The 25,033-nt window shown below is 36.4% G+C and overlaps 1 long non-coding RNA gene across 9 annotated transcripts in view; it reads right to left on the bottom strand.

Moving 5' to 3' along the window:
• Positions 1-25,033, bottom strand: part of LOC103232254 (uncharacterized) — a 120,278-nt gene that overhangs the window by 68,743 nt on the left and 26,502 nt on the right. For 7 of the 9 annotated variants that reach the window (XR_005237636.2, XR_012091943.1, XR_005237635.2 and 4 more), the window contains exons 2-3: positions 19,716-19,812; positions 634-738 (exon numbers count right to left, since the gene is read on the bottom strand). This is a non-coding gene — a long non-coding RNA (uncharacterized lncRNA). Of the gene's footprint in view, positions 1-633; positions 739-822; positions 890-19,715; positions 19,813-25,033 lie in introns of all 9 variants that reach the window. The other 2 variants (XR_012091940.1, XR_012091942.1) reach the window with 2 other exon arrangements.

The following is a 25,033-nucleotide window of genomic DNA, read 5'->3' as shown; positions in this document are numbered from 1 at the left end:
TTATAATCCTTTGGGTATATACCTAGTAATGGGATGGCTGGGTCATATGGTACATCTAGTTCTAAATCCTTGAGGAATCGCCATACTGTTTTCCATAATGGTTGAACTAGTTTACAATCCCACCAACAGTGTAAAAGTGTTCCTATTTCTCCACATCCTCTCCAGCACCTGTTGTTTCCTGACTTTTTAATGATCGCCATTCTAACTGGTGTGAGATTTTCTATTTGGTTCACCTCTGACTCCTGCATACATAAAACACTTAAAGAGTAGGCAGGCAACATAAGAAAATTTGCAATGAGATGAACTAGCTGAGGCATGGGATAATATCTAATACCAACTGGCCTCAGTGAGCCTTTAGTGCTATGGCCTTCATCAGTAAGTACCACTGGCAGTCAGATAGAACCAGGATCTAGACTCTAGACACGCAACTCAGTACAATTCCCAGAACTTCAAACCAAGCTAGGGAAAATACCTCCTCAGCAATCTAGGGGATGAGCAGTAACTTCCTACCATCATTGTAAAGATACATCATGTTAATTTAGCATTCTAGAGATCATTTAGGCTCACAATACCATTATAATTTGAAGTGGGATAATTTTAAAAAGTTATTCTAAGTAGAGAAGCTATACTTACTTGTGGTGTTGTTAGGGTTGTAGAGTTACTCATTTTATCTTCCATTTGTTGTGTTTGAATATCCAATATTTCAAACTGGTGTTCGAATTTGTTCAAGGCAGAAGTCTGTAAAAATAAATATAGTTATTAGAAAAACTTACACTGAAAAGATGCTATCTGAGCATAATTCTTTTTTTTTTTTTTTTTTACCTTTTCAAGGTTCTACTCCTCAATGAAGCACCCACAGACTTAACTATGCCTCATATGGACTTGTTACCTATTTGGAGGATACAAACAAACAGTATCCCATGATATACACAGTCTCAAAATTTTTGTAGTCTCCTAAATATATTACTTACAAATCAACTTATGAAACTTGTCTACCTTTTCTTTAACAGTAAATATACAATGTTATGCATTTATAGTCTAGGCATTGGCTATCTTATTTCTTTGACTTTCACTTCATTAAAAGACAACTAATTCAACCATTGTTGAAGACAGTGTGGTGATTCCTCAAAGACCTAGAGACAGAAATAGCACTCGACCCAGCATTCTCATTACTGGGTATATAGCCAAAGTAATATATATCATTCTACTACAAAGACACATGCACACGTATGTTTACTGCAGTACTATTCACAATAGTAAACATATGGAATCAACCTAAATATTCATCAATGACAGACTGGATAAAGAAAATGTGGTATATATACACCATACAATACTATGTAGCCATTAAAAAGAATAAGACCATGTCCTTGACAGGAACATAGATGGAGCTGGAAGCCATGATACTTAGCAAGCTAATGCAGAAACAGAAAACCAAATACCACATGTTCTCATTTATAAGTGGGAGCAAAATGATGAGAACACAAGGACACATAGAGGGGAACAATGTGCACTGGGACCTACTGGAGGGTGAAGGGAGGGTGAAGGGTGGGAGGAGGGAGAGGATCAGGAAAAATAACTAATGGATACTATGCTTAATACCTGGGTGATGAAATAATCTGTAAAACAAACCCCCATGGCACACATTTACCTATGTAACAAACCTATACATCCTGTACATGTATCCCTGAACTTAAAAGTTTTTTAAAAGACAATTAAATCTTAGTTCAAAATCCACTGCCAAAATCACTTTCCTCACCAAGTACTTTGAATATGTTGCACCTTTACCAGCACCCTGCAACAAATTTAGAGTTCTGATAACTTAATACTCTTACTAAACTTAAATCAAGAGTTCTTATTATTTATAGATCTCAAGTCTTACCCTACCCATTGTTACTGCATTTTGAACTCTGGCTGCCACAGCATCAACTCTAGCACTCACTCTTAAGAAATCAATTGCTTGCTTTTTCTGGTGGATTGTATTTTCAGCATGTATTCTTAGAGCTTGCTTATTGCCTTTCTGAATGGCCTGTTTTAAACAGAGCAAAAGTAAATAAAGGCAAAAACAAAGATCAAAAGTAAATATTGGCAAAGACAGAGAGCAAAAGTACACATATTTTAAAAAGAGGAAAATAATCCCAAATTAACCTATAATCTGTAAGAGCTTATAATTAGCTTTTCAGGAAATAATTATGCCCTTAATTATTAAGAGAATGTATAGTCCTATAATTTTTAATCTTATGATTAGAGAATATATGTTCATTGATAGTTTAAGAAATTAGAACACAGGCCGGGCATGGTGGCTCACGCTTGTAATCCCAGCACTTTGGGAGGCCAAGGCAGGCAGATCATGAGGTCAGGAGTTCAAGACCAGCCTGACCAACATGGTGAAACCCCGTTTCTACTAAAAATACAAAAATTATCCGGGTGTGGTGACACGTGTCTGTAATCCCAGCTACTCAGGTGACTGAGACAAGAGAATCACTTGAACCCAGGAGGCGGAGGTTGCAGTGAACCAAGATCACGCCACTGCACTCCAGCCTGGGCAACACAGACTCTTTTGAAAAGAAGGGACGGGGAGGGGAGGGGAGGGGAGGGGCGAACATAAAACTGTAAAAAATTGCCCATAATAACATCACTGAGCCATTACCACTGTTAATATTTTAGCATAGGGCATTTCAAGTACATAAATATATTTATTATCATATATTACAAAAGTACATACATAGAGCATATTGTTTTGGAACTTGTTTTTTCATGCTTTATATATATATATATATTTTTTAAATGTTTTAAAGTCAAAAATATATAACTACATCATTATTTCTAAAGGCTGAACTGTAAGGATGTACCATTAACCAGGGTTTTCATGTGCTGCAAACACTACTGATGGTACAGTAAATGATACTACATGTTATATAGATGTAAGTTTCTTCTCTATGCATTTATTTAAATGTGTATATGAAAATAATGTTAACTAACATAAATCCATGTTTTTTTTCTAGTGTAAAAACTTAGGACAGGGCTAAAGTTAAGTGAATTTAAAAGAAAAGTAAATGAATAGCTCACACGGTCCTCCAATATGGCAAAACCAAGAAGGTAATTAGATTGTTTGCCACTCAAGGGATAAATGCTTGAGAGGATGGACACCCCATTCTCCTTGATGTGCTTATTTCATATTGCATGTCTGTATCAAAACATCTCATGTGCCTCATAAATACATACACCTACTATGTACCCACAAAAATTAAAAAAAAATTTAAAAGTGACTGAAATTTGACAATGAAGATTGGATCCCTGATTATTATATATTTTTTTCAATTCTTCAATAATATAAACAGCAATGTGATAACCACACTAGTACATGCAACCCTACACTCTTTCCAAGAATCTTCATAAGTTCCCAGATTCAGAATTACTGGATGCAGAGGTATGCACAATTTTAATTGTCCCACACCGAACTCTGGTAGGGACTTACATCTCTTCCAGCAGTATAAGAGAGTTTCTGTTTCTCTTGCATAGTTATCAATATGCGGTATTATGAGATATATCTGAGAGGTGAGAAGTGGTAGATATTTGTATCTCTTTGCTTAAAAGTGAGGTTAAACTTTTTATGCTTAACCATTTGTACTTCTTCTTTCTTGAGTCATTTGTGTCTTTGTCCACCTTTCTTGGGCTTTTTCTTATTGATTTGCAAGAAAATTTCATACGAAAATTACTTCTTGTTAAATACGGCCTTTTCTAGGATTGTTGGATGAACTTCTATTTTGTGTACGTTGGATAGGATATAAAAATGTCTAATTCTTTTATGGTCAGATATTTCCTTTATGGTTGTTTACTATGTTCAGAACATCCGTCTGCATCTCAAGGTAATTTTGTCATTTTAATCTTTTATTTACTAAATTTAGCATTTATTTTGGTGAAAAGTATAATGTAGTGATCTATAGTTTTCTAATGCCATTTACTAAAGTATTCCCTCGTTTCCTCCTTAAATATATTTAAAATATTCTTGTCTGGTGCCTAATTTTATTTTAGCTAGTTTTAAAATTAACATTATAAAAGAAATGCACGCACATGGGTACAGTATTCAAGTAGAAAGGAGTACATAGTTAATAATCAGGTTTTCCTCCTACCCCAGTTGCCCTGTCTCATATCCTAGAGGTAACTGTCTTAATATACATACATTCATTTATTCAAATATTTATTGAGCATCTAGCAAATGCCAGACAGTATTCTAGGCACATGGAATTCAGTAGTGAACAAAAAAACACCAAAAAAACCCTGTTGTTATGGAGCTTATATTTTGGTTAAAGAATCTGACAATAAACCAGATAATTAAAATATATAGTATGTTAAGTAGTGGCAGGTATCAGAAAGCAAAAATAGAGCAGGGAATGAAGATAGGAAGAGTTAGGATTGGGGTTGTTGAAATTTTACAGAAGACAGCCCAGAAAGGCTTACTGTGAAGGTGACATCTAAGTAAATATCTGAAAGAAAAATGGTTTTCTCTCTGCTGAAGGAAGATAAGAAGCTAGACATATGGATATTCAGTACAGCAGCAAGAAAAAGAGCAAAAAAGGGGAACTTATGCAAGCATGTGTCACTTACACAGTAGTACAATGTGTCTGAAGCAGAGTGAATGAAGGGGAGAAGAGGAGATAGAGTCAGATAGGTAACGGCCAGATCATATATGGCTTTATAAGCCATTTTAAGACTCTGGCTTTACTTGGAGTAGGATGAGACCAATAAACAATTTTGAACAGACGAGTGACATGATCTAGCTTCTGTTTTTAAAATGCTGTCTCTGGCTGCTGTGTTAAGATAATACTTAGGGGACAAAAGTTAGGAACATGGAGACAAATTAGAAGTTCACTGTACTAACTGAGGAAAGATATAATGATTGCTTGGGTCAGGTAGGTGCATTAGAGATTAGATAAGAAATGATTAGATTTTGAATACATTTTAAAGGTAGAAATGATAAGATTTGCTGATAGATCAGATGTAGAGTATGATAGATCAGATGTAGAGTATGAAAAATCAGAGGGCTTAAACATGACTGTACTCTAATAATATTTGGTTTTGATTTTGTCTAACAGAATTACCTTTAACTGATTAAAAAAAAAAAAAACATATTGGAAAGGACGCCACATAAGGGCTTCAGTTTTAAGTTTGGTTTGCTCCTTGGACATCCTGGAGTTCAAGGGAAAAGGCTAGGCTAGAGATGTACATTGGGAAGTCATCTTGCGACAAAAGCTAGTGGTAGATCAACTGACCATTAAACCAAAGTAAAAGCTTCAATATTAGTGAATGGTGGTGGTATAACCCTAAATGGATTGAGTACAGCAGAGAATGAAAGGAGAGGAATTAGAAAGAATTAATAAATATAGACAACTCTTTCATACAGTTTTGTTAGAAATACAAAGAGAAGGAAGGATAGCAAGAGGTTAAAATGGAGTCAGGAGACAGTTTTTTTGTTTGTTCATTTGTTTTTGTTTTTGTTTCGAGATGGAGTTTCGCCCTTGTTGCCCAGGCTGGAGTACAATGGCGCAATCTTGGCTCACTGCAACCTCTGCCTCCTGGGTTCAAGCGATTCTCCTGCCTTACCCTCCTGAGTAGCTGGGATTACAGGCATGTGCCACCACACCCGGTTAATTTTGTATTTTCAGTAGAGACGAGGTATCTCCATGTTGGTCAGGCTGGTGGCGAACTCCCAACCTCAGGTGACCTGCCCACCTCAGCCTCCCAAAGTGCTGAGATTACAGGCATGAGCCACCAGGCCCGGCTGTCAGGAGACAGCTTTTAAAGATTTAAGGATGTTTTTATGCTGATAGAATTGATTCAGGAAAAGAGTAAAACTGGTGACGCAGGAGAGAGAACTTCTAGGGCAGTAACATCTGGTAGGAGAGAGGGATGGAACCTAGTACACAAAGGGAGAAGTTGGCCTTTGCTAGGAGTATGGACAGTTCATGTATCGTGTGAAGGGAAGGGAAAGTTTCTGGGCAGAGATGCAGGTAGGTATAGTAGTCAGAGATTTCTCAGTGAAATAGAAAGCATGGTCATTAGCTGAAAGTGAGTGGGAGAGGAGTTTTTTGAGGTTTAAGAGAAGAAAAAACATAAAATCGCCATTTAAGAAAGAGGAAGAATAAATGGATTATGGAAATATCACCAAGTCACATGGATTCTCTTCTCTTTTAAATTGAACAACTTCACAAGATGTAAATAACAATCAAAACATACTCTCTGACCCAGCAATTTTACTTCTAGGAACTCATACTAAGGACACAACCAAATTAACATAAAGATTTATAACGCCATCTCTAAAAAAAAAAAAAAAAAAATTAGTTGGGCATGGTGATGTGTGCCTGTAGTCCTGGCTATGAGGGAGGCTGGGCTGGGAGGATCACCTGAGCCTGGGAGGTTGAGGATAGAGTGAGCTGTGATCACGCCACTGCACTACAGCCAGGGCTGGAGACCCTGTCTCAAAAAAACAAAACAAAAAAACAAACACACAAAAAGATGCTTATACTGAAAACTAGAAAACACTAAGAAAAATTAAAGAATTCTCAATAAATGGAAGGACAGATCATGCTCGTAGATTGGAAAGCTTGACATTATAAAGATCAATTCTCCCCAAATTTGTCTATAGGTTCCATGTAACCCCAAACAAAATCTTAACACTACATAGAAGGGAGATTGAAGAAATTGCAATTATGCTTAACAATATGAATTAATCTCACATATATGCTGAGCAAAAGGAAGCCAGACACAAAAGGGTCCATGCCATGTAAATCCACTTATATAAAAGTTCAGAAAAAGACAAAAGTAATCCGTGGTGTTTGAAAGTCAGGAGGGAGTTTACTCTCAGTGGAGTAGTGCCTGTTAAGGGAGAATAAGGAGACTTATATTCTGGTAAGTTCTGTTTTCTCATCTAAATGCTTATATGATTTGTGAAAATTCATCAAGAAGCTGTACTTGTATGATTTCTGCATGTTACCTCAATTAAATTTCTAGTTTTAAAAAATGCAAAAAAAAAGAATGTTCACTTATGGTGCTATTTAAAGTAACAAAAAAATAGGTTAGCTATCACTTATATGTCCAATAATAAAAGGAAAATTAAGTAACTTACATTAATATGATAGAATACTGTTTTATTAATCTAAAAAGTCAAGTTTCAAACAATAGCTAATCACAATATAAATAATATGCAAAGGGGGTAGGCAGGTCCCTTCACCCATTTGTATATCTACTAACACTCATTGAAAGCCTATTATGTATCAGGCACTGGGGATACAAAACTGAGTAGGACAAGGTCTCTACTGGTAGAAAGAGACCCCCTCCCAAAAAAAAAAAAAAAAAAAAAAAAAAAAGGAAAAAAAAAAAGGCAACTATATTAGTAGCAAGTCCTTTATTGAGAATAAAACAGGACAATACGGTAGGGTAACAGAGTAGATGGGCCACTTTAGGCTGGGTAGTTAGGAAAGGTAACTTGAGGGAAATAACATTTAGGTTGAAAACTGAATGGCCAGAAGGAAACAGCCCTGCAAAACTCTGAAGGGACCATCATTCTTAGCAAACTATCACAAGAACAGAAAACCAAACACCGCATGTTCTCACTCATAGGTGGGAACTGAACAATGAGATCACTTGGACTCGGGAAGGGGAACATCACACACCAGGGCCTATCACGGGGAGGGCGGAGCGGGGAGAGATTGCGTTGGGAGTTATACCTGATGTAAATGATGAGTTGATGGGTGCAGCACACCAACATGGCACAAGTGTACATATGTAACAAACCTGCACGTTGTGCACATGTACCCTACAACTTAAAGTATAATAATAATAAATAAATTAAAAAAAAAAAAAAAACTCTGAAGGGAAAAAAATCTGTTCAGGTAGAGGAAATGCCTAATGCAAAGTCAAGACAAGGTTAAGGGAGATGTGTTCCAGGAAAAATGTGAAGTCCACTGTGTGCTGGAGTAGTGTGACTGAAGGGGAGAGTAGTAAGAGATGAGGCTGGAGTTGCATGCAGGGCCAGATCATTTAGAGCTTTGATGGTAAGGATTTTGAATTTTGTTCTGGTGCATCGGGAAGACACTGAAGGGCTCTAAGCAGCACAATGACATGATCACGCTCTACTGTTAAATGACCACTCTGGCTATTGAGGAAATAATTGGCCATAGGGGGCAATGGTAGATGCAGAGAGACCAGCTGAGAGCTCAGGGCAGTAGGGCAGACAAAAAATGATGTGATTTGGCTTAGGACATTAGCAATGGAGGTGGTGAGACCTAGTCAGCTTCAGGATATATTCTGAAAGTAGACTTGCTATGAACTGGATGTGGGATAAAAGAGTAAGTAATGATGACTCCCTGGCTTCTGGCTTAAACAAATGAGTGCAGAGTTGCCATTGACTAAAATGGAAAATACTGTAGCAGAACGGTAATGATTATGCTTTAGTGTAAACAGGGGTAGAAGTCAAGCATTCTAGTTTTTGAAAATATTAGGTTTGTGATGCCTGTTAGATACCCAAGGACAGATGACAAAATGATTGCCAGATATGAGAGTCTATAGTACAAGGAAGAAATAAGGGTGATGAGGGTATCTATCTTCCCATTCTTACCTCTCATTCATACCTCAACTTGCTGTAACCTGGATTTTGCCTCCTTCACTCTACTGAAATTGCTCTTCCTAAGGTCATCACTCTCATTCTACTGGCTGTATTTTAACCTTCTTACTTGCTAGATTTTGTCCTGCCAACCATTCATTCTCTCCTTGAATCTCCCTTCTCCCCAGGCTTCCAATATACCTCTTTTTCTCCTGGTTCTCCTTCCTACTTCTCTGGTTGTTCCTTTTTGAACCTTTTTGGTTCTTCTTTTCCCACCTTCCATCCCCAATCCCATTAAATATTGATGTTTACCATATAGGCTTCTTCAACCTGATGTAGTCCTCACTCCTTACCCTCATCTCCCTGATCAATCCCATCCATGTGGATTTATTTCTGGGCTCTTTATTCTGTTCCATTGATCTATGTGTCTGCTTTTAAAGGGATCGCTGTTTTCATGATCATAAAATTTATAACTCTCAAATTAGTTAAAAAAAATGAACAAAAAAAGACACAAAGGTTATGAACAAGGTCACAAATAAAAATGCCCAACCATGAAAAGATGCTCAAACTTATTCACAAGAAATACAAACTGAAACAATGAAATACCTTATTTTACCAATCATATTGGCATAAGACTAGTTTTTTAATATCTAACGCTGGCAAGAGAGTAGAGAAACTGGCATTGTTGAATAGATGGAGAACTGTTCACCTTGCTTTTCTCATTAGCAGTATTCTGTTTCAATATACATGCTTATCTCAGTCTTTTCAATGTCTCTGTAGTACTCTATTATAAGACAGTTTCATAATGCAATGAGCAAGAGGGTTGTATCTATTTTTATTTATTTTCTGTTTATGGCAAATGATGCTATACAGATGAAATCTGGCATGTCCACAAACATATGCAAATATGTCTTCAGGAAAAAGTCCTAGAAATAGCATTACTATATCAAAAAGTACATGAATTTACATTTTGGAGATATATTGCCAAACTGCCTTCCAAAATTATAATAATTTTCATTCTCATCGAAGTATTATGTGCCTGTTTCCCCATGTCTTTGATAACAAAACATATTAGCAAACTTTCTGGTATTTCTAAGCCTGAAAAATACTATTTTAATTATATTTTACTTAATTTTTATAATTTTTATTTTTAGTGGGTACATGGTAGGTGTACATATTTATGGGGTACATGAGAGGCTTTGATACAGGCATGCAATATGAAATAAATACATCATGAAGAAAGGGTTATCTATCCCCTCAAACATTTATCCATTGAGTTGCAAATAATCCAATTACACTTGTTATTTTTAAACATATGGTTATTATTGACTATAGCCACTCTATTGTGGTATCAAATAGTAGGTTGTATTCATGATTTCTAACTATTTTTGTACCCATTAAGCATTCCCACATCTGTCCCAGCCCCACATTACCATTCCCAGCCTCTGGTAACCATCCTACTACACTATATGTCCATGAATTCAATTGTTTTTATGTTTAGATCCCACAAATAAGTGAGAACATGTGATTTTTGTCTTTCTGTGCCTGACTTATTTCACTTAACGCAATGATCTCAAGTTCCATCCATGTTGTTGCAAATGACTGGATCTCATTCTTTTTATGGCTGAATAGTAGCTCTCCATTGTGTATATGTAAATTTTTTTTATCCATTCATCCGATGATGAATACTTAAGGTGCTACCAAATCTTAGCTGTTGTAAACAGTGCTGCAACAAACATAGGAGTGCACATCTCTCTTCGATATACTGATTTGCTTTCTTTATGGTATATACTCAACAGTGGGACTGCTAGATCATATGGTAGTTCTATTTTTAGTTTTTTGAGGAACTTCCAAACTGTTCTTCATAGTGGATGTACTAACTTATATTCCCATCTAAAGTATACAAGAGTTCCCTTTTCTCCACATCCTCGCATTTGTTCTTGCCTGCCTTTTGGACACAAACCATTTTAACTGAACAGAGACGATTTCCCATTGTAGTTTTGACTTACATTTCTCTGATGATCAATGATGTTTATAGCACCTTTGTTTGCCATGTGTACGTCTTCTTTGGAGAAAGGTCTATTCAAATCTTTTGGCCATCTTGTGATCAGATTATTAGATTTTTTTTTCTATAGAGTTGTTTGAGCTCCTTATATATTCTGGTTATTAATCCCTTGTCAGATGAGTAATTTGCAAATATTTTCTGTCTTTCTGGAGGTTGTCTCTTTACTTTGTGAATTGTTTCCTTTGCTGTGCAGAAGCTTTTTAACTTGATGTGATCCCATTTGTTCACTTTTGCTTTGGTTGCCTGGACTTGTACAGTATTGCTCAAGGAGTTTTTTGCCCAGATAAATGTCCAGATTTACCCAAATGTTTTATTGTAATAGTTACATAATTTGAGGTCTTAGATTTAAGTCCTTAATCTATTTTGATTTGATTTTTTTTTTTTTTTTGTATATGGAAAAAGATAAAGGTCTAGTTTCATTCTTCTGGATATGAATATCCAGTTTTCCCAGTACCATTTAATGTAGAGACCATCTTTTCTCCAGTGTACATTCTTGGCGCCATTGTGGAAAATAAGTTTGACAAAAATGTGTGGATTTGTTTCTGGGTTCTCTATTCTGATCCACTGGTCCATGTGTCTGTTTTTATACTGGTACCCTGCTGTTTTGGTTACTATACCTCTAGTATAATTTGAAGTCAGGTAATGTAATTCTTCCAGTATTGTTCTTTTTGTTTAACATAGCTTTGGCTATTCTTGATCTTCTGTGGTTCTCCATACATATTAAGATTGTTTTTTCTATTTCTATAAAGAATGTCATTGGTATTTTGATATGGATTACGCTGAATCTGTATACTGTTTTGGGTAGTATGGACATTTTAACAATATTTATTCTTCCAATCCATGAACATGGAATATTTTTCCTTTTTTTTTGTTTTTGTTTTTTGGTCCTCTTCATTTTTTTAAATCAAGGTTTTATAGTTTTCATTATAGAGATCTTTCACTTCTTTGGTTAATTCCTAGGTATTTAATTTTCTGTGTGGCTACTGTAAATGGGATTACCTTTTAAATTTCTTTTTCACATTGTTCACTGTTGGCACAGAGAAATGCTACTGATTTTTGTATGTTGATTTTGTATCCTGCAACTTTACTGAGTTTCCTGATCAGTTCTAACAGTTTCCTTGTGGAATCTTTTGGATTTTTCCAATATCACCTGCAAACAAGGATAATTTGAATTCTTCCTTTCCAACTTGGATGCCCTTTGTATCTTTCTACTGTCTGATTGCTCTAACTAGAACTTCCAGTACTATGTTGAATAACAATTGTAAAAATAGGAATCCTTGTCGTGTTCCAGATCGAGGAAAGGCTTTCAGTTTTTTCCTCATTAAGTATATTAGCTGTGGGTCTGTCCTATATGGCATTTATGATGTTGAGGTATGTTCCTTCTATACCCAGTTTTTTGAGGGTTTTTTTTTTTTAATCATGAATGTTGAATTTTATCAAGTTTTTTTCAGCATCAATTTAAATCATCATATGATTTTTATCCTACATTCTGTTGATATAATGTATCACATGGGTTGATTTGTGTTTGTTGAACCATCCTTGTATCCCAGGGATAAATCCCACTTAGTCATGATGCATGCCCTTTTCAATTTACTGTTGAATTTGGTTTGCTAGTATTTTGTTGAGGATTTTTGCATCAATATTCATGAGTGATGCCAGCCCGTAGTTGTGTGTGTGTGTGTGTGTGTGTGTTTGCTTGTTTTTGTTTTGTTTTTTTTTTGTTTTTGGATGTATCTTTGTCTGGTTTTAGTAGCAGGGTAATACTGGCCACAAAGAATGAGTTTGAAAGTGTTCCCTCCACCTCTGTTTTCCCAAATAATTTGAGTAGGATTGGTATTATTAGTTCTTTAAATGTTCGGTATAATTCAGCAGTGAAGCCATCATGTCCCAGGATTTTCTTTACTAGGAGAATTTTTGTTACGATTTCTATCTTGTTACTTGTTATTGGTGTGTTCAGGTTTTGGATTTCTTCCTGGTTCAATCTTAGTAGGCTGTATACATCTAGGAATTTGTCCATTTCTTCTAGATTTTTCGAATTTATTGGCATATTGTTGCTCATAGTAGCAACTAATGATCCTTTGCATTTCTGCAGTATCAGTTGTAATATCTCCATTTTCATTTCTTATTTTACTTAGATATTCTCTATTTTTTTATTCTGGCTAAACGTTTGACAATTTTGTTTAACTTTTCATAAAACCAACTTTTCATTGATCTTTTGTCCTTTTTTTATTTCAATTGCATTTCTTTCTGCTCTGACCTTTATTATTTCTTCTCTTCTACTGTTTTGGTTTGATTTACTCTTGCTTTTCTGGTTCTTTAAGAGGCACCGTTAAATTGTTTATATAGTTTTCCCTGTTTTTTGTTGTAGGCACTTAGAGCTATACATTTCCCTCTTAGTATTGCTTTTGCTGTATCCCACCAGTTTTGGTATGTTTCCATTATCATTTATTTCAATAAATATTTCAATTTCCTTCTTAATCTATTTGTTGACCTACTGATCATTTGGGAGCATTTCCATGTAGGTGTAGAACTTCCAAAACTCCTTGTTATTAATTTCTAGTTTTATTCCATTGTGGTCAAAGAGGATGCTTTATTCCATTGTGGTCAGAGAAGATGCTTCATATTATTTCAGTGTTTTTTTTTTTTTTTTTTTTTAACGTTTTAAGATTTGTTTTGTAGCCTAACATATGGTCTGTCCTTAAGAATGATCATGTTCTGAGAAAGAGAATGTGTATTCTGCAGTTCTTGTACGAAATGTCCAGTAAATATCTATTGGAACCTTTTGGTCAATAGTGAATATTTAAGTATAATGTTGTTTCTTTGCTGATTTTCCTCTGGGAAGATTGATCAAATTCTGAAAGTGGACTGTTAAAGTATCTAGCTTTTATTGTGTTGGGGGCAGTCTATCTCTTTTGCTCTAATAATATTTCCCTTATATATCTGGGTGCTCCAGTGTTGGGTGTATATATGTTTTTTAAATTGTTATATCTTCTTGATGAATTGACCCCTTTTTACTATTATATAGTAACATTCTTTGTCTCTTCTTATACTTTTTGTCTTGATATCTATTTTGTTTTATGTAACTATAGCTACTCCTGCTCTTTTCTGGTTTCCATTGGCATGGAATATCTTTTTCCATCCCCCCCCCCTTTTTTTTTTTTCTTTTTTTTCAGTCTATGTGTGTCTTTATAGGTGAAGTGTGTTTTTTGTAGGCAACAGATGAATAAATGGGTCTTGTTTTCATCCATACAGCCAAACTATGTCTTTTGATTGGAGGGTTTAGTCTATTTACATTCAATGTTATCATTGATAAGTAAAGACTTACTCTTGCAATTTTGTTATTTGTTTTTTTGTTCTTTTGTAATCTTCTCTTTCTTCTTTCATTCCTGTCATCCTCTAGTGAAGATGATTTTTCTCTGGTGACAATTTAGTTTTTTGCTTTTCATTTTTTGTGTATCCACTGTGTTTTTTGGTTTGAGGTTACCATGAGGCTTGCAAATACTATCTTGTAACTCATTATGTTAACCTGATAACAACTTAACACTATTTGCATAAACAAACAAGTGAAAAGAAAACTAATAAAAACTTTACCTTAACTTCATCCCTCACTTTTTAACTTTCTATTGTTTCTATGTATATCTTATTGTACTATGTCTTGAAAAGTTGTTGTAGTTATTATTTTCAATTGGCTAATCTTTAAGTCTTTCTACTTAGGATAAGAGTAATTTATACACCACAGTTACAGTGTTATATTATTTTGTGGTTTTCTGTGTACTTACTATTACCAGTTACTTTTGTGCCTTCAGATGATTATCTGTTGCTCATTAATATCCTTTACTTTCTGATTGAGGTACTCCCTTTGGCATTTCTTGTAGGACAGGTCTGGTAGAAGTTCCTCAGCTTTTGTTTGTCTGGGAAGGTCTTTATTTCTCCTTCATGTTTGAAGGATATTTTTGCTAAATACACTATTCTAGAATAAAAGGTTTTATCCTTCAGCACTTTAAATATGTCATTCCACTCTCTCTGGGTCTGTAAGGTTTCCACTGAAAGATTTGCTGCCAGATGTATTGGAGCTCCATTGTATGTTATTTATTTCTTTTCTCTTGATGCTTTCAGGATCCTTTCTTTATCCTTGACCTTTAGGAGTTTATTAAATGCCTTGAGGTAGTCTGCTTTTGATGAAATTGGCTTGGTGTTCTATAACCTTCTTGTACTTGGGTATTGATATTATTCTCTAGGTTTGTGAAGTTCTCTATTAGTATCCCTTTCAATGAACTTTCTACCCCATCTCTTTCTTGACCTCCCCTTTAAGGCCAATACCTCTGATATTTGCCCTTTTGAGGGTATTTTTCTAGATCCTATAGTCATGCTTCATTTTTTCATTCTTTTTTTTTCCTTTAGTCTCCTTTGACTGTGTGTTTTCAAACAGATTGCCTTCAAGCTCACTGATTCTTTCTTCTACTAGATCCATTCTGCTATTAAAGAACTCTGATGCATTTTTCAGTATGTGAATTGTATTTTTAAGCACTAGAATGTCTGCTTCTTTGTACTTATTTCAATCTCTCTTAAATTTATCTGATAGAATTCTAAATTTATTCCCTGTTATCCTGAATTTCTTTGAATTTCCTCAACACAGCTATTTTGAATTATCTGTCTGAAAAGTCACATATCTCTGTTTCTCCAGGATTGGTCCCTGATATCTTATTTAGTTCATTTGTTGAGGTCATGTTTTCCTGGATGGTGTTAATGCCTGTAGATGTTCTTTGCTGTCTGGGCACTGAAGAATATGGTATTTATTGTAGTTTTCACTGTATGGCCTTATCTGTAGCCATCCTTCTTGATAATGCTTTCTAGATATTTGAAAAGACTTGAGTGTTGTGATCTAATCTGTTTCTGCTTTAAGAGGCACCCCAAGCTCCATAACCCTGTGGTGCTTGCAGACTCGTAGAGGTACCATCTTGATGGCCTTAAACAAGATCCAGGAGAATTATCTGAATTACCAGGCAGAGACTTTTGTTCTCTTCCCTTACATTCTTCCAGACATACAGAGTTTCTTTCTCTCTCTCTCTGTTCTGAGCCACCTACATCTGGGGTCAGAGTGACACAAGCAACACTGTGTCATACCACCAGTATGACTGCATGGGGCCAGAGCTGATGCCAGCACAGCCTTGGTTGTCACCCAAGTCCTGCTATAACCACTCCCTGACTACTGCTTATGTTTTGTCAAGGTCCTGGGGCTCTACGACCAGCTGTTGGAAAAGCCAGCCAGGCCTATATCCTTCCCTTCAGTGCGGCAAGGTCCTCCAGGCCCCATGTGAGTTCAAAAGTGCTGTCCAGGAGTCAGGAACTTCAGTCAAAAACCTTAGAAGTCTACCTGGTATTCTACTGTAATGTGGCTGAGCTGGCACTCAAACCACAAGACACAGTCCTTGTCAGTCTTCCTTCCCCTTTCCAAAGACAGAGGAGCTTCACCCCATAGCCAAAGCCACACCTGGCCAGGAGGAGTACTGTCAGGCTATCACTGATGTTTGCTTAAGGCTTAAGGTCTCCTAAGACAGGTTGTGATGAATACTGCCTGGCCAGGGACTCACCCTTCAGGGTAGTGACCTCCCCTATGGCCCAGGACAGGTTCAGAAATGCTGTCCAAGAGTCAAGACCTGACATAGGGGACCCCAAGAGCCCACTTGGTGCTCTAACCCCCATGGCAGTGTTGGTATGTGAAGCCAGCAAGTCTCAGAGGTTCAACAAGCCCTCAATGTAGCACCTGAGTATGACTGCTGGTTATTCAAGGCTATTATTCAAGGCTATTATTCAGTTATTCAGTTGGCAGGCGATGAATGCTGGCAGGACTGGGTCCTTTCCTTCCCGACAATGAGTTCCCTCCTGATCTAGAGTGTGTCTAGAAATGTGCCCTGAGAGGTAGGGCCTGGAACAGGGGTTTCACGACTATGACCAGTGCCCTATCCTGTGGTGGCTTAGCTGGCATCCAAGATGCAAGACAAAGTCTGTCCCACTCTTCCACTTCCTCTCCTCCAGCAAAAGGTGTTTCTTTTGGAGCCACCAGCTGTGCAGCCTGCGATTAACGGAAGGGTGATGCCAACACTCCCTTGACTGCCCCAGGTGGTGTTTCAGTGTGTCGTGTGTCCCCACAGTCTACTGTCTCTGGGCCTAGTTTTGCCATAGGACTCACCCAAGAGGTTTTGTTTTTGTTTTTGTTTTTGTTTTTTGTTTTTTTGAGATGGAGTCTTACTCTATCATCTATCATTCTAGGCTGGAGTGCAGTGGCATGATCTCGGCTCACTGCAACCTGTGCCCTCTGAGTTCAAGCGATTCTCCTGCCTCAGCCTCCCGAGTAGCTGGGATTACAGGTGCCGGCCACCGCACCCGACTACTTTTTTGTATTTTTAGTAGAGACAGGGTTTCACCTTCTTGGCCAGGCTGGTCTTGAACTCTGACCTCGTGATCCACCCTCCTTGGCCTCCCAAAGTGCTGGGATTACAGGCGTGAGCCACCGTGCCCGGCCGAGTTGCAATTCTTATGGCCGAGATTGCCTTTCAAGTTTACCTAGAAACCAAGAGCACTTTGGCCCTAAGTGGTAAGATTTGCAGGCACTCAAGTTCAGACCCCTGGGATTGGTAATTTCCCTCTGGCAAGGGATGGTTTAAATGCTCCCTGTGTGGGTGGGCATCAGCTGAGTTTGGTCTGAAATTCCTTTCTGCTTTAACAGAACAGCACTGAGTTCAATGCCTTATAAATGCTGTCCTCTCCCTCACCCAGTGCCCACAGATGCTCTCTGTACCAGGCTGCAGCCGCCAGGGGTGGGAAAGGGTTGGTGTCGTAGATTCATAACTGCTTTTTCTATCTCTTCAGTGCCTCTTTCAGCAATATGAACTTAAAAACAGGTATTGTGAGTGTTCACCTGATTTTCGGTTCTATGAAGGTAATTTTTTCTGTGTAATGTTAGTTGTTAACTGGTGTCCTTGTGGGGGTGGGGGAGCAGGGACGATTGGTACACTTTCTATTCCACTATCTTGCTTCTCCTCTGTATCTTAATTTATATTTTAAAAGTAATGTATTTAAAGACTGAGTAAGGGTAAGCTCTTTTGTGTTTAAAAGACATTTTATTTTATATGCTTTGCCTAATTTTTAATAAATTGTTAGCCATTTTCTTATTAATTGGTTTAAGAGCTCTTTACATATTAAACAGATAAGCTTTAATATTTCTACAAATATTCATTCCCAGGTATTTTTCTTTTAATTACATTTTTAGATGTATAGAATTTTTTTCAACACAGTCAAATTTATCAGTCTTTCTTTTTTGGCTTCTGGGTTTTGTGTTCTGCAGCCCTTCCTCCAAGACTATAAAAAAACTCACCCCTCATTTTCTCTTCTAGTATGTATATGGTTTTATTTTTATGAATTTCTGTATTTGATCCACATAAAACATATGTTGTTACATGGATTTACACATTTTGAAGTCAAACCCTTTGTGAGTACATTTCAATGAAAAGTGACTTTAATATGTTTTAATAAAAAATGATTGTTGTAGGCCATGTGTTGGGAAGTTTGGAAAAATTAACAGTTAAAGGAGGATGAGGACTGAAAAACTAGAGGAAAAGGAAAAGTAAACTGCAAAGAAATCTTGCAAGAGTAGAACTGCAATGCACTAGACACATGCTAAGGAACCACTACTCCTTGTCAGTCAACTGCAAAATAGAAAAATAATTAGGATTGCATATGGTGGAGTAAACTGCATGTTTTAATACTGCTGTGCTTGTCTGAGATTTGATACATTCCTTAATAATTTCTAAACTCCTCAGTATACAAAAATATTAGACCAGAAACCTTTTGGGGGTTTCTTTCCTTGCAATATTTGGCCCATGTTTTTAGAAAGGGATAATCCTAATACATCAACTTTAAGTTTACTTTTTCTGCAGACTCAGCCTAAAGACTTCCATATCCTTTTCTAGAAGTATTCCTCTCATAAAGTTTTCTCAATTAAGAGTATAGACAAAATAACCTAAGTGACTCAATTGACTCATTTTAAGGATTAGACATACACTATTATATATCTGAATATCTAAGGTAATAAACTAAAATAGATCTATGAATACACACTTACAGAAAAGAATTAGCATAGCATACCTTATGCTACTATCCTTAGGTAGGCCTACTTGAAGTTTGACACTTGGCTGGCATCTAGGAACTTGGATTTATGGAAGATTCCCAGAATTGATGAGTGACTCACTGTACCTAAACTGTTTGTGCAAATAATGGTGATTTATGCCAAACACCTGATTTCCTTCTGGGGATATGGAATTTTGGTATGTGCTAGGCAGAATGTGCCCATGACTGACTACTGATAAAAAATGGGAACTCTTAAGCCCAGGGGGACTTCCCTGGTAGACATTTCACATGTATCATGATAAGTAGCTGGAGGAAATAAGCTTGTTCCATGTGACTCCATTGGGAGAGGAATCTTGCCAGCTTGGACATGGATCCTCCACACTTCACCCTATACACATTTTCCATTTGTTGATCCTGCTTTATATCCGTTTAATCTAATAAATCATAGGCATAAGTACAACTATACACTGAGTTCTGTGAATCCTCCTAGCAAATACACAAATCACAGTAAACATTAATGCAATGTTTAGATATAAAACTTTAGAACCTGTAAAAATTCAAAAATTAGTAAAAAATGTTTAATACTCTTCTTAGATATAAGCTTTATACTTCAGAGTAAGTGGTTTTAGCTATAAATCAAAGGATAGTCTTTAGATGTACGTAACATAGCATAGTTGCGACTTAGCCTTGTGGGTCATAATTGTACATATAAATAGTGTGTGCAATTTAACACAGTAATAAAAAATCCATTATTAACTATGTAGGATAATAAGGAATTTATTTAAACGGATTCTTGCTTTGAATGCTAAAGGTATTAATCTTTCTTCACATGAAATAAACTGTGTATAATTAATCATTGCTCCATGATTAATTGTGCTCATTTCATGAGTTAAAAAAGTAAATACATTAAAAGTGACTTACCTTTTAATCTTGGCCTTTTCAGCTTTTTCTTCTTCATCACATTTCTTGGCATTCCTATTAAGTTCTTTTGCAGCAAACTTCAAGTTAAATAACGGCTCTGAAAAGAGCCATTAAGGTTAAGGCTATTCAAAAAGTTATTTCCCCAACGTAACTACCCGCAAACAAGATGTTAAAATTATAAAACATATGAGATAAGATTAGTATTAACCAACTAGTCACAATGCTTTTGAGGAACTGGAACAATTTCTTTATTCTACGTTTGTTTTCTGTTAAAAAAAACCAAATTAATAAAAACCATTGATTATAAGGGGAGAAATTACTGTGGAGAAACCTGGCAGATACCACTTAACCAAGGTTAACATCACCAGTGATAAAATATTTCAGTATAATTTACATTCTGAAATGATAAACTGAGACGGGAATAGCATCATCTCTATGGCGTGGTTGCCAAAAACATAACTTTAATATACTCAAGAGAAAACATGAGACAATCCTGAACTGAGAGACATTTGATATAACAGACTAGCATACTTTTCAAGTGTCAAATTCATGAAAAGCAAGGAAAGACTGAAGAAGCAGTCACAGACTGGAGGAGACTAAGGAGATATGGCAACTAAATGCAATGTAGGATCCTGGAATAGAAAGAGGATGTTAATGGAAATACTGGTAAATCCAAATAAGATCTGTGGTTTAATTATTTATCTTGTAGAGATGTTGATTTCCTTATGTTGATAATTATACTATGGTTCTGTAAGACATTAACATTAGCAAAAGCTTGGTAGAAGGTATACAAGGACTTGCTGTACTACTTTTACAACTTTTCTTTAAATCTAAAATAATTTTAAAACTTTTAATTAAAAAAGAAAAAAATCATTTAAAAAACTACGAATAAAAGCACTCTCATAAATAAAACCACAATGAATACCATAAATCTTTCATTTTCATGTCACAAACAAAAATAAATATGAAGTATATGCACATATATATTAAAAGTGCTGTGAATTATTAAAAAAACAACCAGATTATGTAATGACTAAATTACTAAAGTATTGGTTTAAAGGGCTGGCTTTTGAATTGATTGTATCATTATCAGAAAACAAGAATGGCTTGCTTAATTTACCAAAACTAAATAATAAATTAAGCTATCTTGTTCATCTCTCAGTTGCTTCATGGCTCTAATTCAATTCCTAAAGATTCTATGTATTTTATGACCTCTGAAAAAAGGTAAATGACCTCTGAAAAAAGGTCAAATGTACTTTTTAAACCTTGTTTCTGTGTTTCTTTAGGACATTTACAAAAACGATGGAAGGTTCCTTTTTATTTATTTTATTTATTTTTTTTTTTGAAAGTGCAAACATATGATACAATTTAAAGAGGTTAACTTTTGGATTGATAATATTGCTATTAGAAAACAAGAATGGTTTCTTAATTTACCAAAACTAAAGTTATCTTGTTCATTTCTCACTGGCTTCATGGCTTTAATTCAATGCCTTATTTATGGATAATGACAGGAATAAATTTACTGCCCTGAGTAGTTGCCACGCTATAAATTCTAGATATACCTAGAACTGTAAATAAAGTAAGTGCATATGTATACATTTCTGGGTAATTTTAATATAAAATATAGCTTAAATTTGTAAGATTTAACAATTTCAGCTTGGTGACTAAGTTATATGTCCTTATACATAAACACACATATATGTATATGTACACACACACACACGGTTTGCCAAGGTTTCTCAATTTGGGGCCAGATAGTTCTCTGTGGGGCTGTCCTATAAATTCTAGGAAATTTAGCAGCATCCCTGGCCTTTATCCAGTAGATGTCAGAAGCACCTGCTCCTCTCAGTTGTAACAACCAATAACGTCTCCAAACATTGCCAAAAGTCACTTGGAGTGGGGGAGGGAAAATCCAATTCTGTTGAAAATCATCACTGATATAGATGAAATATCATTTTTCCTTTCTTTGTCTTCATTTTCTAAATTATGTCCCCAATATAATTGCTGTCTCTGTAGAAAAAGTCACTAAAGTTAAAACCTGAATTATGATACTGACAGAGCAGGAGCACCAACATCTCAGACAAATACTGCCACTTTAAGTTCTAGCTCCCTTTCTAGCCTCATGCATTTCAAGGAAATCACTTCTAACTACAACCAGAAAGAGTAGACAGTAAAACACAGATAAGACAGCTTGGGCACAGAGGGAGGTCGGGGGAAAGTCTCTTCATAACTGCCAAACTTCACCCTCATACAATGGGCTCCAGTAAAACAGCGGCCCTTAATAAGCACATTTCTTTTCCTTCAGGTACACTAAGATAGGGAAGCTAAAAGCAGACTCAGTGGGGTATGCCTGCAGCTGCAAAAGGACATATAGGAACAGACACAAAATTCTCCCTCCCAGATAAACACAACAAAGAGACAAGAAGGAGTCCGAGCCTCTGACAAACTCTCCCACCCTAAATCCTTAAAAAAACTCTTAATCTATAAGAGTTTAAGTTTAACCTAACTCAGCCAGAAGCCCATCTCATGTTTGTTTTCTCTAAAATAAACCTGTCCTTGACTGTCAAGCCACCTTTCATGTTTCTTTCCTCTTTCTTTAATTCTTACATTTGGTGCCAAAACCCAGGATGGGTGTTGGGGGCAGAGGCTCTCTTGCAACCCAGGAAGCAGTGGGTAATGGCAGCTTATCCTGAGTTAACTCCTGGATCCTGAAGGTCTCTGGTCGCCCACCCCACCTTTACTCTCACTTTACTTTTTGAGCGATTTGCATGAGGAGGACAACTAACCTGAAGGGAACTGTGAGGCTCGGGCCTGGGCTACTCCCCAGTGGGCTCTCAAAACCCTCAGGTCTCAGGAATCCACCTCTGACCACACACAATGGGTATTTCACTCCCTAACCCTTGCTCTCTCTTCCTCCCTCTTCTTTCTCTCTCTCTCTCTTCCTTGTGTGGCTCCAGTCTGGGGGGCCCTTTGCCAATTCCAACCAGAATATCCAACATCAGACACTAATTCAGCAGACTGATAAGATCTGCCTTCTCCTAACTCTTTCCCGGTACTGGAGAAAGTCTGGCCTGCCATCCAGGTCCTCGGAGGACTAATGGGACTAAGCTAGAGGAAATCTTGGGGATGCCCACTTCCTTCTCAGCTTAACCATCCTCTTTCAGAAAGAGAATTCCGAGTCTCTGTCTTTTGTCTGGGGACATCTAGAACAAAACAGACACCCTCGGCTTCCTCTTACCAGTCCACAAGGGTGCCAAACAATCCGCATTCCTACATCCTCCCCATGGGGCTGTTGTCTTCACAACCTCACCAAACTTGGCTTACAGGGGACCCTAAATCCAAAGCATTTAATTTTCTACTGCAACATGGCTTGGCCCCAATACAGACTAGATAATAACAGCTGATGGCCCAAAAACAGCACCTTTATCTTTCAAATTCTCAGGTACCTTAACAACTTTATCATCAGAAACAGCAAATGACAAGAGGTTTCCCATATTCAGGCTTTCTTCTACCTTAAATCCTGCCTCTCCTCTTCTCCACCCCTTCAAAAACTATTCCAACCAGTCAAACCTCCTCTGCCATTCTCCCTCTATGGGAAGTGGCTATGGTTAAAGGTATTGCTTGGGTTCATGTCCCCTTCTCTATGTCTGATTTGTGGCAGATTGAACAGTTTCTGGGATCTTTCTCTAAAAATCCCTCTCATTATTGTAGGGAATTCCTGCACATAACCCAATCCTTTAATTTAAGTTGGCATAACATTTTTATAATTCTAACCTCTACTCTCACCCTTAATAAAAAAGAGTGCTGAGCTTAATTAAAATGGATATCCAAGCTATAAGTATATTTAAAAGGCCTTTATGTTTTTCTCTTCATAAATCTTGTTTTCCTGAAAAAGTTTTTTTCCCAGTTGAAATTACTTTTCTCCACTCTGTCTTGCCAGTCTTGGTGCATGCATAAAAGACCCTAGAATAACTTCTGGTGGCCTGGGACTCCTTGGGAAAACAGAAAAGGCACCACAAATCCCATTTTGAGAAAAATCTCTGTTTTTCTTATGGAACCCCTGGAATTAGAGGTGAATAAGTACCTCTCAAAATCTATCTTTGTCTTCCAGCTATGCCTGTTTATTAGGCCCTGAAAATTGTTTTCCTAGCCCTGTTCTTAAAGGGCCTCACCCAGAGGCCAATAATCCAGTTAGGAAATTAGCAAATGTAAATCTCATAACTACTGGATCTTCTTCTGGTTGTCTGTGTGGCTATATACGTGTTATGTGTGCAATGTGTATTAAAAAGAGCTCTAATTAATTGATTGGGCTAAGAAAAATAAGCAGCTAAATCAAATATTTTTAAGCAAAAAGTAAAAGCTGTGGTAACTTTCAGTTCATGTAACTTTAATATTTAAAAATAAAAACAGTCTTAGGAATTATTGGTAAAATACCAATGTCTTTAAGGTGTAAAAATGTGGTCTACATTATGCAAGTCAAATACTAGGTTTGCTAAATGTTTTAAGGTTGTAAATTGCTTCTTTAGTCTTTAAAAACTGTCAACTTCCCTGCTTCACAATTGGTAAGGCCAGAAACATATGGAAGATGGAAGTAACCATGCCCCTAATTATGCTGGAAGAAGTCAAACTTCATCTGCATCTAGCACATAATTTAAAAAAAAAAAAAAAAAAACAGGTTTTACGTTAAAGTTGAAAATTGCTAAAAGTTACCATTATAAGATGTAATTAAAACTACTGAACATGGATTTGCATGCAAGGTATATAAAAACAGTAAAAAGTGTTTTTAGTTAAAAATTATAAGAAGGCATAAAAATGTACATTTTGCTTAAGAATAAAAACTTGTCTTAAAATTAAATAAAATGGATGGTTTAAGCAGATTGTAAAAACATTGTTAAAAATTAATCCTGCAAAGAAAACTGTGTAAACATATTAACTAAATTCAAGGGGGTATTAGATATTTTTTTTCTGTAAATTAAACACTAAAAGCACCACAAGGTTTTCTTAAAATGCTAATATACTCTTTAGCAAAACTTGTCAAGAGTTATAATGGGTATGAAAAAATCTTACAAACTGGTTAAAATTAAATAAAATTGTCTAGAATTAGGGTTAACATTAATAGCAAACTGATGTAAGGGTAAAATTTAACTTTCTTTTTTTTTTTTTTTTAATTCTTTTTTTTTTTAGACGGAGTCTCGCTCTGTCACCCAGGCTGGAGTGCAGTGGCCAGATCTCGGCTCACAGCAAGCTCCGCCTCCCGGGTTCACGCCATTCTCCTGCCTTCACCTCCCGAGTAGCTGGGACTACAGAGGCCCGCCACC

The sequence above is a fragment of the Chlorocebus sabaeus genome, chromosome X, assembly GCF_047675955.1.
Source record: "Chlorocebus sabaeus isolate Y175 chromosome X, mChlSab1.0.hap1, whole genome shotgun sequence".
NCBI classification, from domain to species: domain Eukaryota; kingdom Metazoa; phylum Chordata; class Mammalia; order Primates; family Cercopithecidae; genus Chlorocebus; species Chlorocebus sabaeus.
This window is presented reverse-complemented; position numbering and strand designations above follow the sequence as displayed.